The following is a 17,811-nucleotide window of genomic DNA, read 5'->3' on the forward strand; positions in this document are numbered from 1 at the left end:
TGAAGAGAGTAATGTCAGTGGGCACATGTGTGCCATTTGTTTTGCACATGATACAGTACAGTAGTACACTAGTTCCCTTATACACATCAGCTGCACATCATGTCTGTATATATATCATGATGACAGATACATACCACATGCACACCTTATGCGTGCATGAAGTAACAGCGTACAGAACAGTCATATGTACATACCAGGAGTTAACTCTAATCTCACCCGTACCTGTCTTCAAACGTCAACTCAAATTGTACTTCCAAAACCACTGGCTTTGTTCTTCTTGGAGTCCAGGCTAATGTCCCTCTCCCTATGCTCTATTCACCTTTAACCCCTCATTGTGCATAGAAACTAGCTTCTACCCTGTTTCTTTCACCTTGATGTCCTTCTATGCTCTGACCTACTTCTCCCATCCCTCCCACCTCCTCTTGACTGTCTTCCTTCTTTTCCTCACTTCCCTTCTTGACTCCTGCCTCTTCCATATCATTGTATCTGTCATACTCCTACTTCTCTACCCTTCTGAGCCCTAACTATTTTGTATATGGCTTTTGCCTTATTGCATAACCATTATGCTTTAGGTAGGATTGCTTTGAAACCAACGGTACATTGTGTATGACTATAAACTGTTTGACTTCCTTACATGTATGTTTATTTAATTAACAGGCTGCTGTACAATTCTATTATGTTGGCTGTCTGTATTGACAACTTGTCTGTCTGCCTTTATTACGTTATGTGTGGAGCTTTTCTCCACATGCCTCTACTGAAAATGAACTCATATCCAGCTAGACTATATGGGTCAACAAATGTAAAAGTAATAACAATAAATGAATATGGCATCTTACCTGCACGCTCACTGTCTTGCTGATGTGTGGATCCAACCTCCATCATGATGCATGATGGCAGATGTTGTTCTGGGGCTGGATCCACAACACTTAGCAGTAGCCCCTCCTGTCTGGTGAGGGGGGGATGTGAGGCCACCCCCCCACCTGTGGCAGCCTGTTGCCTGCGGATATCTGCAGCACGCTGGCGGACATTTCTAATCAAATCACTGCAGTGATGTCTCACCTGCTCATATGTCCTATCATGCATGCCAACATCATTTATCCTGCTAACAAGGCTTTGCCACAGTGCAGACCTCTCCTGCTGGTTCTGGGTGGTGCGTGAAAACAGGATGGCATACTCACGCACCAGGCTCTGGTGGATCACGTCATCCTCTGCAGCAGAGTACGCCGGATTTCACTTCATTGCCATGTCTAGCAGGAAAGGTACACAAACAGGTTATCAGCATAGTATCTCAACAATACATGGTACACATTCTATACAGGAGTGTTAACTTCTACTTATTACTGATTGGTTAAAACCTGATTACAGTGTAGCTATCATTCTATGTCATTTGTACTAAGTACTTGGCCTTCAGACCAGTTGTTTTACATTAGGGAGGTTGGTGGCAAGCACTGTGGTGGCAGGACACATATCTTTCATCCATTGAAGTTGGGAACTGCTGATTGTGGGCCCAGTGTACAAGTGTATTACTTCTGGTATGGGCAGTTGTCCTTTAGGCCAGTTATTTAACATTAACGAGGTTTGTGGTCTGCAGTCATGTGTGACAATAGGCTGTACTCTGCCATTCATAGCTGGGGACATCTGGTATCAGGTTTATAGTGCATGCATATCTGAGCTGTATCTTACTGACATTGCTACACCTTGTTTGTTGTAGCAAACACTACATCCAGGCCTCCTGCATCTACCTTTGTTTATATGCTTGTTATCTGTTAGCTTGTTATTTCACTGGTATGCTACTTCCACATAGTACACATCTTTAAAACACATCTGTGACTCACTACTGTTATCTGCATTGCTTACTGTACGTTCTTCCATGTTACACATGACAGCAAGTGACTGCTTGTCATTGTTGCATTTACTTCATTGTGACACATTGCACTTAGGTTACCTGGCATTTGCTCACTGTCGCTTTTATGTCAGTCAGCAGTTGTAGGTAATGTCAGTACACCCTCACTCCCCACTGCACCTTGTTTTCAATCATTAGTGATTACAGAGTTCACAATAGTATTCTAGCATGTCCAGAGGTCAGTTGTCAGTTCCCTCCTCAGTCCAGCTGGTGAGTGTGGTACTCCAGAGACAATGTTAGAACAGATGCATGTACACAGACAACCCCTCCTCCTAACGACAAATTCAAACTCATGTGAGTGATGCAACCATATACCAGACTGGAGGCTAGGCTCTGTCTACTCAATACCGCCATAACCAGTCACGTGGCAAAGGGGATCACTCACTACACTTCCAGTCTCACGTAGACCTAACACAACAGTGGACCTAACACATGATCACACATGATCATACTTGTAGGCTCAGACCACAGCTCTGCCTATGCAGCAGAGACCTCCTATGCAGACATCCAGGCAACCACTACCACATGAACTAACATGTGCAACACATATCACACAAAGCCAATGTGCTGAACACTCACAGCCATTAACAGTTAACAACACACCTCATACACCTGTACTAGGTGCCTCTATGATCAGGCACACTCACATCACGTTCACCAGGCTTAACGAGGTGAGGGTCACGGTGTGCAGCCTGTCAGGCAGTATGACCTGCCACATAACACAAACAGTCAGGTAACCCCAAGGCAGGTACAGGTATGACTCAGTCAATGTCCATGCTGCTGTGAATGGCCTGACACATTCCTCCCTGGACTACATGACATGAGACATTACAGAGCTCTCTGAGCACGTAGCCCAGGACAGTTTGACCCTGACCTTGAGTAGCATCCTACCCTCACCTAGAACAATGCCACAATATCAAGGCACAATTATCCCTTCCAACAATTGACTGACATACTGGTGTCATTCACAGGTGTGCCAATCCCTGCCATCTTGGGGTGGTATGCTTTGCTAGGGACAGCTTGCACCTGTCACCACAGTCCTATTGACATTTGGCGGAGCCTCCTGCTACACCCATTGTGCCTGTATTAGGCAAGGCTCATAAGGCAAACCCACATCCATTTGTATCACAAAGGATGAGGAAGTAAGAGTGATGCTACTCAACACTGGGCGTCTAGACCCAAGGATGCACGCACCCAAAACCCTACCTAGCATTATGGACATCGATATCTGTGCAGTAACATGAACCTGTTTCAGGTTTCACAGGAGCACACCAGTACTACCACGTTATAGCTGTTACCATTCTTGTCGGCCACAACACTTGAACAGGGCAGGTTGAGTATCAGTATTCAATGCAGATTCCCACGCCTCCACATTGGTGGCACAGTACAACATAGGTGTTAGGCCATTGAGTACAGTAGGCGTAGTTGGGGACCTGGGGAAGAAACATGGTAGCAGTCTGTCATTTGTCTACCACATGGGCAACGTGGATTGACAGACATGTTATATAGCCCAGCTAATCATGACTGATTCACATGTATGGCAGGGGAGGTCATTGTGCCTCTGTACTCATCCATCATCAGGCCTATAATTGCATACAATGCACCTTTTGGGATGTACCTAACCAGACACCTACAGCAACTGGTACAGGACAACAGTACATCATCAAGGGGATGCAATGGCTCACACAGATGTCATATGCTGCCCAGGTAAAGTGAATCCAGCTGGACTCAGTGGCATACTGCCTGTTCAGGGGCAATCTGTGCATGCCATATACAGCCATGTCCTACCTAGCAGTAATGAGCGTGATGTACCTCAGGCAATCAGAGTCCCATACAGCCACATGCTCAGGAGAGCTGGACCTCAGCACTGACATACATGGACATGCTGGAGGGGCATATTCCTACCGAGAGGCTCCCTTCACTCTGTAATGAGCTCACACTACTGGTTAGGCAGAGTCCCTCATTGACTCTCTTCCATAGGAATCTGGATGAGTGGATGGAGATCATAGTTGTACCCCAGGTATCACTTCTATGTCACTGTTAGACAGAGGTAGTATACTAAAGTCGGACAAGGGCATAGCAGCATAACTTCTGATTGGGTGGCAAAGACAAACACATTCTACTAGGCTTACCAATGCCCTAGGGCAAATAGCCTAGTATGAACCTATGAACTGTTCATTCTCAACTGTTCGAGCTCATTACAGAGTAAAGGGAGCCTCTCAGTTAGGAATTTGCCCCTCCAGCATGTCCATGTATGTTGTAGTCAGTCGCCATCGCTTGCTCAGAGGTGACCTTTGCCCAACATACAAGGCCATGTCAGACCCAGATTTGATGAATATGCTTCACCTAAAAAAATCTAGATCCATCAGAGCCACAAGGCCAGGAGACTTAAACCTCCACACGGCTATTAATAGGACATGCTGGAGGGATAGATTCATCAACCAAAGACTACCTATGCTGTGGAACAAAATCACGGTATATGTGAGGCAGAGCACCTCGATGGCCTTGTTCTAGAGAAATCTTGACCAATGGATGGGAGATCGCAGATATACCCCAGGGATTACCTCAGTGTCACTGCTCGACAGAGACACAGCAAAATAATGGGTATGGTTCCCCATACTAAAGGGGTGGCGTAAGCCACAAAACTATGGGCTAGTCTTGTAAATGCCCTCGGGCAGATAGCCTAGTATGAACCTATGAATATGTGTGTACTGCTATAGTACTTCTGCCATATGTTGCATGTGTGTGTGTTGTGGGGGATGCACAGGTAATGGCCAGATACGTCTGCACAGGTGACACGTGTGACACATTCTGGGTGTTCATCCATACATACTGGATGTGTGCTGCCATCCAACCCTGTGATGTGGACACAAATTACTCAGCCTGGATATACATATCTGAACAACACCACAAGCACAATACACTACCTTGCTATGTATGCATGTGATTACACAGTTATTCAGTAGTTATGACAGTGATGCTATCCATGCAGCCCACTGGGCCAGTGGAAGCCACAACACACACCGCCAGCACATTTGCATATGCTTACCACAGACATCCCACATACTGCATGTACTGTGCACACAGTTATCTAACCCAGAACAACTGCACACCACTTATTAATCCTGTCCAGTGGACTACAGATACAGGCATATTGTATAACAATAGTAGGAGGCTACTGCAGCACAGGGCAGATTCACATGACGGGAAGGCATCTGTTGTCTGCAGTGTTAAGATGCTTCACATTCACCAAATGCACAGATATTGCCAACAATTTTGCAGACAGTTTAGGTGCAGGTACCCCCATTGTCCTACACACGTGTTATTACTTATCCCAGATGACTGTAACCTCCCTATCCTCTCACATGTCCAGGTGAGAGCCACCCTCATCATTGCAGAACACATATCATCACTGTTACGGAATGGTATCCCTGGATGTGTGCTACATTCACCCCTGGAGGACATAGCACCACATGACAGACTGATATTAATCCATGGCCATACTACAGGATATGTACCTGAACAGTGCCATACATACACAGTGGTCCCACACCAATGAGGAGGAACCTCTACTGACCCTGGGAACTACTGCATCATATGCACAACTGGCCTTGTGTTCTAAGCTATGGAAGTGTTAGTTATGGCCCACATGTACAACAATTTTACATATGTTTATATTTCATGACTATCTACACACAACCTATCTCATGGACATACCTATTGATAGTGAACTATGATACATTTGGAGGTGTCACAGTATACACAGGATTAACCTGCTACTTTGCATTACCTGTGTTTGTGGCAGCTTTGGTGAGTCAGTCGTGCTGCTTGTATTTTGCTGCTGTTGCTGCTGCTGCTGCTGCTGTTTTGCTGCTTGCTGTCAGTATATATATTTTTTTCTCTCTCTGTCTCTCTCTCTCTTTCTCATTCGGTTAGTGCAATGACTGTATTGCATGAGTGGAGTGTGGGTACTGAATACTTTTGTAGGTATCTGCATGGATCCATGTGATGGCCTCTGCACCAATTGTAAGGCAGCATTTGCTAATTGCAAGCAGCTGGGTGCGTACTAATTGCATGTCTCACTGTGATTTTAGGACACTGCTATAAAAGGGTATGTGAGATAGGCGTTGCCCTTTCAGATTGTAGGGCGTGGACCATGCTGGTATGCTGTTGACAGTGTTCTGTGAGTGTGAAGGTTAGTACATCTCCCATGCTTCATGCTGTGTTGTAGATTCAGGTTGCTGCATTTATCTTGCCTGTTCCCTGTAGTGAGTGTGTATGCATACTGACACCTACAACTATATGTCATATGTATTGCTATATGCATATATATATATATATATATCTGTGTACATATACATACTTTCATATATGTACATTAGCTGACATTATTGGGTACAAGCTAACAATTAGCAGGGCTGTTTCCATTAACACTACTCTAGTATGGGAATCCAGTAATTGGGACTATAAAAGTCTGCCTGACATGCTTTGGGTAGTAGACATACTATATTGCCTTTATCTTCATTCCTACTATTACATGTTCCACTTATTTAGCACTATATTCCTGTATGAGAGTCATGGCTTAGTGGTAGGTCATACAGACTAGTGTTACAATGGTCTTGTGGTAGGGCCTACTAGTATGCTCATATTCTGCTTTTGGGTTGAGTATAGGGCCTATCAATCACAGTGCTAGAGGCACCTTTAAGCAGTTAAAGGGCTTAGTAGGTCTCACAGGAGCCAGGCTGTGTTGCAGATTCTGGTTGCTGCATATATCTTCACTGTTTCCTGTAGTGAGTGTGTATGGCTACTGAGACCTACAATTATATTTCATATGTATTAATATATATTTATATATATGTATGTGTTGATATACATACCTTCAAATATGTACATTACCTTACATTATTATGTACAAGCTAACAGGTAGCAGGGCTGTTTCTGCTCACACTGAACTAGTATGGGAATCCAGTAATTTGGCCATTAAAACTCTACCAAACATGCTTTGGATAGTACATCTCCTATATTGCCTTTATACTGATTCCTACTATTACATGTTATATTTATTTTAGCAGTGTGCTCTTCCACAGCAGGCATGGCTTAGTGGTAGGTCAAACAGACTAATGTTACCTAGGTCCTGGTTTCAAGACTGACAGTGGGAATTTTTACTTTCAAACTGAGTACAGGACCTGTCAATCAAGTGTTGAGGCAGTTAGAAGGGTGAGTAGGTCACACAGGGGTCAGGCTGTGTTGCAGATTCAGGTTGCAGCAATTATGTTAACTTTTCCTGTAGTGAGTGTGTATGGCTACTGAGACCTACGATTATATTTCATATGTATTAATATATATTTATATATATGTATGTGTAGATATACATACCTTCACATATGTACATTACCTTACATTATTATGTACAAGCTAACAGGTAGCAGTGCTGTTTCTGCTCACACTGAACTAGTATGGGAATCCAGTAATTTGGCCATTAAAACTCTACCAAAGATGCTTTGGATAGTACATCTCCTATATTACCTTTATACTGATTCCTACTATTACATGTTATATTTATTTTAGCAGTTTGCTCTTGTAAAGCAGGCATGGCTTAGTGGTAGGTCATACGGACTAATGTTACCAAGGTCCTGGGTTCGAGACTGACAGTGGGAATTTATTTTTCTTAGCAAACTTTGGAACTGAGTACAGGACCTGTCAATCAAAGTGCCATGAAGGCACTTTTAAGCACTTTAAACCAGGTCTGCGCTCGTTTGCTGAGCTCACGATGCACTGGCGGTGAGCTCCGCTAACACAAGCACACCAGCTATTTTCTTTGAAAGAAAAGAAAAAGGGGTGACAGGAAAGTGGTGAAAAGGGGTCACAAAGAGGGTAAGACAGTAGGGAAAGAAGCGTGGGATTTGCAGGAAGGGTGTAGGTAAGGCCCATAGATGCCCATGTCTTTTGCAGCAACAGCTGTATATTTCTATGTATTTTGGTGAGACATTTGAAACCTTCCACCTCTGAGAGAGGTGTCAGGACAACATTAATATTTGTTGTACAGCCAATTGTAATTAACAGTTTAGATGTCCAGCGGACATGTCTGCGACATGGACAGCTATGTATGGGGCGTAATTTTTTTGTGGGACAGAGTGCCCTTTTTTTTTTTTTTTTTACAGGTGAGAGTGGTATGACAGGTGAAGGAAGTCGGTAAAGCTGGGGAGGTAGGTTGGGTAGGTTAACAGACAAGACAGACAAGACGCATACAGGGACGGTGTATGACACACGTGGGGGGGTTACACAATTGACGGGGACGGAGGTTGGGATATCTGAGATGCACGAGCCCACAGATGGCAACAGTGGAACTGATATCCCCACCCATAGGCAGTTGCCACTGTTCCTTCACAGCCCAGGACGGGGCTGTGCTGTGGGCTGTGAGGCGGGGCAACGGGGCCGTTAGCTGTGCCACACGAGCCTCGAGCTGGCGTGGGGTCCAAGAACAGTGTCTTGGATCTCCACACGCACCACAGACCGGACACCGCGGAGGGTGAGTGGACGAACCCCTCCGGCCACACTTGCAGAGGGGGGACGGGCCCCATCCCCTGCAGCGCTTCCACCCGAAGGTGGCACAGGGCCACCGGAGGTTCCTGCCTGGGCACTAGTGCCAGGTGCAGTCACCAGCTGAGGTGGGAGAGGTGGGTCCGCTGGGACCTGCCTTCCCAAGCGTTCTAGGTTTGTGAGTAGTTATGTTAGTTTGGGTTAGTGGCATTTTATTCCATTCAGATTAGTTGTAACAGCATGCATTGGTATTCCCATCAAACAAACACCCAGATATGGACACCATTGAACAAGGGGCATATCAATATCACATGCATTATTTGAACAGCAAAACACAGTCAAACGACATGCAGGGTTGATTAATGGCAACAGGCCATCGTATTTGCAGGTATAAACAGGGCACATGCACGAACAGACATGCATATATGTTTGGAACGGACAAATGTCCATGATTAATGAAATGTTCACATACCATTATTTAGTGGATGTTGTTATATGGAATTACAGGGTTGGGTGGGGATAGAAAGTGATGACACATTCATATGTTAAACATTAATTCACATTTATCATAGATACACAATTAAGTTGAGGCTGATGTTTCAAAATAATCTTTATTTGACTGTCATGCTACACCTGTTACACATACATCACTATCCTACTTATTTTGAATTTGATCAGATACATCATCCTGCTACACTTTGATGACAGGACAGGGGACAACTATGGCTGTTTAGTCTGTCAGATAATCATTCATTCTATCTGCAAATTGTTTACTGTTATCACCATATACAGATTTTGAGCTAGACATTCAGATTCAGACACACTGAAATCAGTTTGGGATGTTAATTTGTACTTCCCACATGCATTTAGTTCTGTGAAAACACACTGAGGCTTATATATTCAGGGGTTATTACTACTTTCTTTATTCATACATGAGCCTTTCTGTCACTCTCACACATTCTGCAACTTCACAGTTCAGGTTGGTACTTCTAGGCTTTGTTCACATATTAGACCTGTGGTGATTCAAACACTTTCCAACAGCCTCACTTCTGTCATGATTCAGCATTTCAACAGGGGACATATCTGACATGTGACTACCTCAGATTCTGAAGCTGTACTCTTGAGACTATACTGCAGGTTACAGTATATTTAATTAATGATGGGACATCTGTATTACAGCACTGTTTAATCCTATCAATTATATTTCCAGTTACACTTGCATACTGATGAACTTGTTGCAGCCATACCTGCAGACGTTCAATTCCTGATTGCACATTATATTACTTTTAATCAATACACTGCACTGTTCTGATACATGGTACATAATAATATTTATTTACAAGTACTGGGTGGGGTTACTAACCTGCATGGTGGCGCAGCCGCACCAGCCTTCTGGCGTGCATCTCGACATTCGCAGAGCGGACACCTGCAGCTGTAATACAAAGGGAATAATATTGGACTACACATCTCCATGGTATCAGCTGGTTGAAATCCTTACATACATGTGTAAAATGTGACTTACTCAGTCGTGGGCGTTGGGCATTTGCCGGGCCTCCTGGATCCAACGGTTCAATTGGTCCTGCTTGCGTCTCTTCAGGTCCGCATGGTGGTGACGGACCTGCTCACCAGTGCGTGGAATGCCAGTCGCACTGGTCAGCTCACGAGCCAACTGGTCCCACGCCTCAGCCCTATATACTCCCCATGAGACCTGGCCCTGCATGAGTTGGGCCTCGTGATTATGGACAAGGAGCCAGACCATGTATCTGGACTCCTCAACGCCCAACGCTGTGCTCGAAAGCAACGTCCCTCACCTACTCCACTCATGCTGACTGCAAGTCTGTTCTACAATCAGTTATGCTGTGTATTCCCGCCTATGGGGCTTATATATGCCGCTTTTCCCGCACATTTCTCTGATTGGCCGTTTTGGAATTGTATCTACTTCACTGAAAATGCTTTCTCATGCTCCATTCTGGGTTTTATCCCATATATATGCTATTTCTGCTTTTCTAGGTATTGCTGTCATGGCTTGGTAGTTTAGTTCCTTGACTCTAGTGCATGGTATCCTGTGTTCGAATCTGGCAACTGCTTTTTGCTTTTCCTGACAGAAATGAGTTGAAGACCTGTCAATCAAACATGCCAAAAGCACTTTTAAGCACTTTAAACCTGGTCTGCGCCATGCGCACTGGCAGTTAGCTTGTGGGAGCGGCGCGCAAACGGTGTGCGCTGGGATAAATCGTAATTGGCTAGTGACACACATGTTCAGCTAATTGCACACAGTTTCAGCCTGTTTATCCGCTGCTTGGCAACGGGCACGCAGTTTGCAGCTTTTTAAACACTACTCGGCTACGGGCACTCTGTCTCACGGCAGCTTAGCTATCAGTACATTTCTGACTATTTTTATTCTTATGTTACTTCAAAATATATGCTCTGTTTCATTCCATTTTACAAAAGGGAATACATTTACATTTGTACAATACTGTCTGGGGCTTTTAGTGCTTATTTACAAAAATAAAAAAAAGGTTGTTGTAGGGGCTCGAACCCTGCTTGCCTACACATAGGGCGGGTACTCTACCACTAAGCTATTATTTCTTGGCTTACTTTGCATATTTAGTTCTTATATCCTTTTCCCCTGACTGCTAACTGTGATTGCGCTTAGTAGCACACCCGCACACAGTAGCAAACATTTACGGGGTTTAACAAAAAAAAAGGTTTTCATTTACTTTTATGACATCTCTTCACTTTATACACTGATGGCCAGTCGGGGCATGTGTTGTATAGTGTGTTTATTCACATTTTCATGGCCTTTCTCGTGGCTGTTTACTTTCAGCCATTATAGTTTTCCGGGGGCATGTCCACTTGCAGAGCTTAGCCTACAGACACGCCCCCTACTCTCTTACACGGACCGTGTAAGAGTTACTGGTGTGATTCAGCATGCCTCATGCACCTCATGCATATGCATGACATGCTGACATCACACAGTTTAACTGCAGCCTCCGTGTAAGAGTTATAACTCTTACACGGAGGCTTCCTGAATCTGGCCCAATATTTTGTAATTGTATAATAGCATCAAAAATAGCAGAGATGCCAGCAGAACAAGTATGCAGAAATAATATTACTAATATAAAGTTATAATTTCTCTTGTCCAGGGGGACAAAAATGTCATGTTGGAAACCTTTCCTTAGATCAGAGTGTCACTGTCTGGAAAACAGCCAGAGGTCAAGCATACATTCAGCTTTCACAGTATGATGCAAATGTATCTTTACAAAGCAATACTGCAATAAAATGCTGCATACTACAAGGGGAAAGGGCACTCTTTCAGTTTTACACTAATTGTGTAGACAGTACGGCAAAAGGGTCTGAAATAGAACTACGGGAGAAAAATATTTTTGCCTGCATCAATGATTCACTAATTATTAAAAGACAACCTTGCCTTTTTATTGTCATCAAGTGGGACAAAAATACCAAAAATGTCTCAGTAAATGTTTGATTAGCAGGCTTCAGTTTAATATTAATGCCACTAAGTTTGCAAACTGGACTAAGTGTACATTATAGTCTATATATGTACAAATGCAAAACTGAAAGTAAATAATAAATATGCTTGGTACACGTACAGCAAATGGTTTAATATGTAAAAAGCATTCTCCAGTGTAAAACCCATGTTTGTTTTCTACAACACTCTGTAAATCTTTGTAAATAGACAATTTTGCCGTCAAGTTTTAAAATGTTCACAGAGATTGCTCCTCAACTTGTTAGTAGTGTATAAGTTTTTCTAAGCAAGCACCCTTTGTGAGATGCCTTAGTAATATCATTTAGTGTGACATAACAAAACGGACATGTTTACCCCAGAAAATAAAATGTCTGTGTCTTAAATAAAATCCTCAAGTAGTCTGTTTCTAAATTCTCTGTATGAGGTAATTAACAAAAGTAAACTATTAATTCAACAGTTAAAAAATAAGTTAATGAAGTTAGCAGAAAAGACTGAAGCAGACACAGCACATAACTAGTGAAATATTTTACAGGACGGTCTGAAAAAGAAAAGGTTGTTAAACTGAATTATACACCCAATTCTAGTAGCAATGTTTGTTATACTAAATGTGGAAAATGTTCTGACTTGTTGTATCAAAAGAAAACTAAATGTTGTTTCCTAATGTGTTTTCCGTAAATCATGATAACATTTCTGATCTCACCAAAAAATGCACATCAATGTAAACTGTTTTGTGTATTTTAAAACAAAAGAGAGCACTGTTAGATATATATATATATATATATATGGACACTTACAACAGTACATGTACACTTCTGTTTGTTAAAATAAATGTAGTAAAATATATACATTTTAGATGCATGTACATTTCTGTTTGCTAGCATAAGCTTTTCTTAGTTTGAAAAATAAATGCATGCTCCAGCATCCTACCGTGTGTGATACAAAAATGTTCTATGCATGGCACAAGGTTCAAGGAGAACTACAAATAAGAATGCCTCTCTGCTTCCTAAGAAACCCAGGTGCAGGAATAAACAACTCCCTAACAGGAACAATTCTCTAAGTTTACTTTGAAACAGAACACAATGAACAGACTGCATGACATCACGCAAATTTCCAAACATCAAAAGACTGCTTATATAAAAAGTGTATAAAAAAGAACAGTGACTGAATGGTGGGCTAGATCTGATTTTTTTGTTAGATCTAGTATTTGCAGGAACAAGTCTATTCTGAGGTAAATGGAGAATGGAAAGTTATCATCCATACTTGCAAGAAAAAACTAAAACTGAGACATTAAAATTGTAAACTGTAACAGTATAGTATGTGTTGTCTGTTACAAGGATAAGTTAGTAACTGCGCATAAGTTAATACAGTGCTGAAAAAGTTAGCAGCCTACAAGTTTCAGTGCATTAATCAGACTTTGGTTTCAGCAAGCATCATCACACAGTGAAACGATGATCTTGGACCTAGATGCCATATATTTGTTTATAAGCTGCACAACATAGAATGATTTTTGTTTCTTAATACTCTGAGTCAAAGTCTGTGTGGAAGACTTCAAAGGTCCAGATGTCAAGTAAGACGATCTTGGCAATGGGCAGAGTAGGCCTGTTTGTATAAATTGCATTGAAATCTCTTTTGTCTCTCTCTGCCGAAAAGGTACAAATCAAACTCCTGAAAGGTTGACATTGGTGGTATAGCTCTCTCCTAGGCAAAAGAGTCACCAAATGTGCCTATCTTATTGTATAATATTTTCCTTTCAAGGGGAATAATGAAACTCTTAATGCAAGATTTCATTAAAGGGTGAATGTTCAAACACTAGCCAGTAGAATTAAAGAATCTCAGATAGGAGACACAAAAATTTGCAAAAATCTAGACAACAAAATTAATAAAAAAGAAACACTGTACAAATCTATGACGAGAGAAATAATGACACACAGAGAAAGTTTACATTTGCTATTAAACACCAGACAAGGTTATGAGAGAAAGGAAAGGGACAAAATATAATCACCTAATCAATCAAAGCAAAGATGATGAGAACTTCAGCAAGTCCAGGTCTGAGTTGAGAAACTAAGTAGAAAAGTCTTAGAAACAAACAAAAAAGAAATTATTCCAAAGGGAGAAGACTTAACTAGAAAAAAAAAGTAGTAAGAAAAAAAAGCAACCTGAAGCAGCATAGGAAACTGGCGTTTTATTCTTATCCCAACAATGAAGATCTTAAAAAGAGCACTGCATTCTGGGACTAGAGGGAGGTTCACGGTAGCCTGGAAAGTATGGATTTCTGAGCAGTCCTAATACCATTAGCATTAGTACTAGATGTTATGATGAATCAGATCCTCATTTCAGATGCTTGCAAACAAAATAGCACGTTTTCAGTCAATACACACAAAACTCATCAACAAAGGTGAAGATGGGGATGCAGACTGCACAGTAACCGGAGAGCTTCTTCTTGTAACTCAGTTCTAGATTCATTACCACAGTCTAGCAGAATGATTACAGTACTGCCACCATTGCACCAGTCTGCTGGTCAGTCTCCAGAATTCCTGCATTTGATGCAGCTACCCTCTCAACCTGATCTCTGGAGGTACCAGTTTTTAAAAAGCCATAACATTCAGCAGCAAACTGCTTCATTTGAGGCTAACATGACATATTGATCACTGTATCAGTATACATGTAGACTGCTATGCCTATAAATACAACAGATATACGAAGCAAGATTCTCCTGGCAATGTGGTGGTAGCCCAGATCAGATCTTATTTTTTATTTCATTATTAATTTTTGTATAATTTATTAGAATAATTATATGAAAATGATGTTTGCAATGATTCATCCAATACTGTTGTACCCAACTACATTAACAGGTTCATAGCAGATTACTAAACCAACAGCTTAAGGGCCCTTACAAGCCTAGACAATATAACCCGATTTTACCCAAAATATGGCCCCTACTGGTAAGATGATGGCATGGGTTTGTGCCTATTACAGACCCCACCCTGTCCATGAGGGACATAGGTGCTACCCAGGTGTGACTTTTGTGACTCCCTTCTATTGACCCCAACTGTGTTTGAAGAGAACCAGGGAAGGGTTCTGCTAAATGTGAGTAGTAAGCCTGTTCCAAAGAAGGGGCAATCTCTGAGACATGCACATCTGTATCTCCAGCATGTTTTGTTGGAGTTACTGACTACGTTTAGATCCCTATAATAGGTGATGCTTGTGCTGTTTGATGTGTGGATGTATAGCAGCTCCATTACAGCTGGATTTGTGCCTTGCAAGTCAGGTATAGATCACCTCTTAACAGTCGGTAGGAGACAGAGTCTTTTAGTCAATCTGCGTAGGCCATGTTGTTTACAACCTGTATTTTCTTTGTGAGGAACCCATGAAGTCACTCCAGCTGCTAAATGCCTAGTTAACTACATGCGAAATGGTGCACTGTACTAAATTATTAATCTAATGAGGACGGAGGACAGTGGGACTACAATTTCTTTGGATCTGGATGCTATACTTTTACTTATGTTCATCTGTTCCAATTGTTCCACTGGATTAGTGTTAGTTACAGCAATGTATAATCCAAATGATTTTCCTGTTGAAATATGCATCATCATTTTATGGTTTTATAAGATTAACTCTCCTCTCTGTAGAGAATGAGTTTCAAAGAAAAAGCAAAAATAAACTATGTTAAAGTCATAGCTGTAAAATTACTACATGGGTTAATCTACATACCTCAGATAAATGTTTGACAGGCTCAGTGATCATATAGTTTAGTCAAAGATTTAAAAAAAATGTCAAGTATATTGTTTATCTTAAAACACATTTTAGGGAGGTGTGTGTGTGTAATGAAATCATTTATGGATGTTACCAAAGTGAATTTACACACCTTTACAGAAATGTCCCTTATAATTTGTACGTGTACCAAAAGAAATTGACCAATATTTAGTCTAGGTTTCCATCACACCTCTCAACCTGTAGACATTGAAAATAGGTACAAAGACTCTAGAAAAGTAGGTACATCCAGCCTAAAATACGGGCACATAATTATCATAAAATTTGAACAAATAGCACGTAACAATATCCATTTCCAGTAGGACTGTGAGGTACTACTGAAAAACACACAAGTTTAAAAAAAACAGAAAGGGACAGAAAGGATGTAAAAATATACAAGTATGTTATCAAATACTGTATAACATCTGTTGACTTTACAGAATGATACTGCACAATTTACCATGCAAAGTCATTTGTTTTTGTTTATGGAAAAGGGAGATGTAAGATTTGATTCTTTTTTTTTTAAGTTACTTGTGACACCAATATGTTGGCCTCATATGTACTAAACATGTTATTTAAAAATAAAGTATGACAGGGAGGTGATACAGAAAATCGTGTGAAGGGCTAAATCAAGCCCTAAAATAGCTACAGACCTCCAAAAATAGAAGCATTATGATAAGAGATAAAATAAGGCCTGAAACTAGGTACATACGACCAGCTTATGTACAGCTGAGAGGTCTGGTCTCTACTGCATTCCTCCTTTAGTTCTCCTGCATGTTTTATACACCCTTAAGAGTGTGTGTGCATTCGGGGGGGATGGATGGCAACACAATACAGATAATTCAAGGTCTAGATGTCTTAAAATGGTATTATGACAATTCCACTTCTGCTATGCCCAAAATTGTACTTAACAATGTCCTTTAACAACCATTCTACTTCTTGGAAAATTTTGCCAACAAAACAGTAAGAGAACTTGCAAAATGCTTATCTCTGCTTAAGAAAAGAAGCATCTGTGACAGCCAAAGAGTTCAGCATAGTTACAGTGGGATGAACTAGGAATACAAAGTGTCCCACATGTTCACTTTGTATTCCTAGTTCATCCCACTGTAACTATGCTGAACTCTTTGGCTGTCACAGATGCTTCTTTTCTTCCAATAACATAAAAATCTGGGAGCAAATTTTTAATATTATTTTGGCTTAAGAGGTTACTATCCACTTTTTCTCGGGAACCAGAATATAGTCTAAATCAACCTTAGATTAGATAGAAAATGTACAGAAAAGACAGATTGTTGGCTTGGATTTGTTAATGTTAGATTTTTTTTTTTTTTCCTTTTGATTGTGAGTGCTGTACCTTTGATCAATACATGAGGTTGATATATATGTGAAATTAACCAATGGAAGCATTTTGTATATATTGTATATAATGTGTGAATTTGTAATATGGTTGTGAAAAATAATAAAAAATGATTATTGAAAAAAAAAAAGTGTCCCACATGTTCAATAAACACTTGTTAGATTGAGGTTAAGATGCTCCCTACACTAAACACTTCAGTACTTTTATTATATGAAGAAATAAGTGACTTTAAACAGCAGAATTACTAAGTAGTTGACAAGATTCATGACTGACACAACACATATTATAAGGGCACTTACAAGGTACAAGCCTAATTATGGCTAAAATACATCTGTAGCCTGTGCACTTCCTACAGAAGTCCCAAATATGGATCAGGAAACTGCACGCTTTTATATCCATGTAATACAAGGAATACTGTAAACACACTTTAAAAATGGAAAAAGAAGCTTGCAAAGTACTTTTCAGATATCATGTTGTTGTTGTCTTTCGGCTTTTCCCGGTTAGGGGTCACCACAGCGGAACTCCGGTCTGCTAATGATTGGCAGTAGATGTTCACGAACGCTGAGGTGCCAGTTCGACGTTCAACCTTCAACGAAGGCAGACCCATTTACACATGTCTTTCGAACGCCCACTCAACCGCAGGGAGGACATGCAGACTCCACACAGAAGGCACTCCAGCCAAGAATCGAACAGGAGAACCTCTTGCTGTGAGGCAACAACGCCACCACTGCACCACCGCGGATTTTCAGAGACCATAAAGGTGCTTAAACTTTTGCT

At 41.3% G+C, this 17,811-nt stretch overlaps 1 protein-coding gene across 2 annotated transcripts in view; it reads right to left on the reverse strand.

Moving 5' to 3' along the window:
• Window positions 1-17,811, reverse strand: part of BABAM2 (BRISC and BRCA1 A complex member 2) — a 2,993,168-nt gene that overhangs the window by 2,415,879 nt on the left and 559,478 nt on the right. The window lies entirely within an intron of this gene.

This window comes from Protopterus annectens, chromosome 1.part1 (genome assembly GCF_019279795.1).
Source record: "Protopterus annectens isolate FY-2018-M chromosome 1.part1, PAN1.0, whole genome shotgun sequence".
In the NCBI taxonomy this organism is placed as follows: domain Eukaryota; kingdom Metazoa; phylum Chordata; order Ceratodontiformes; family Protopteridae; genus Protopterus; species Protopterus annectens.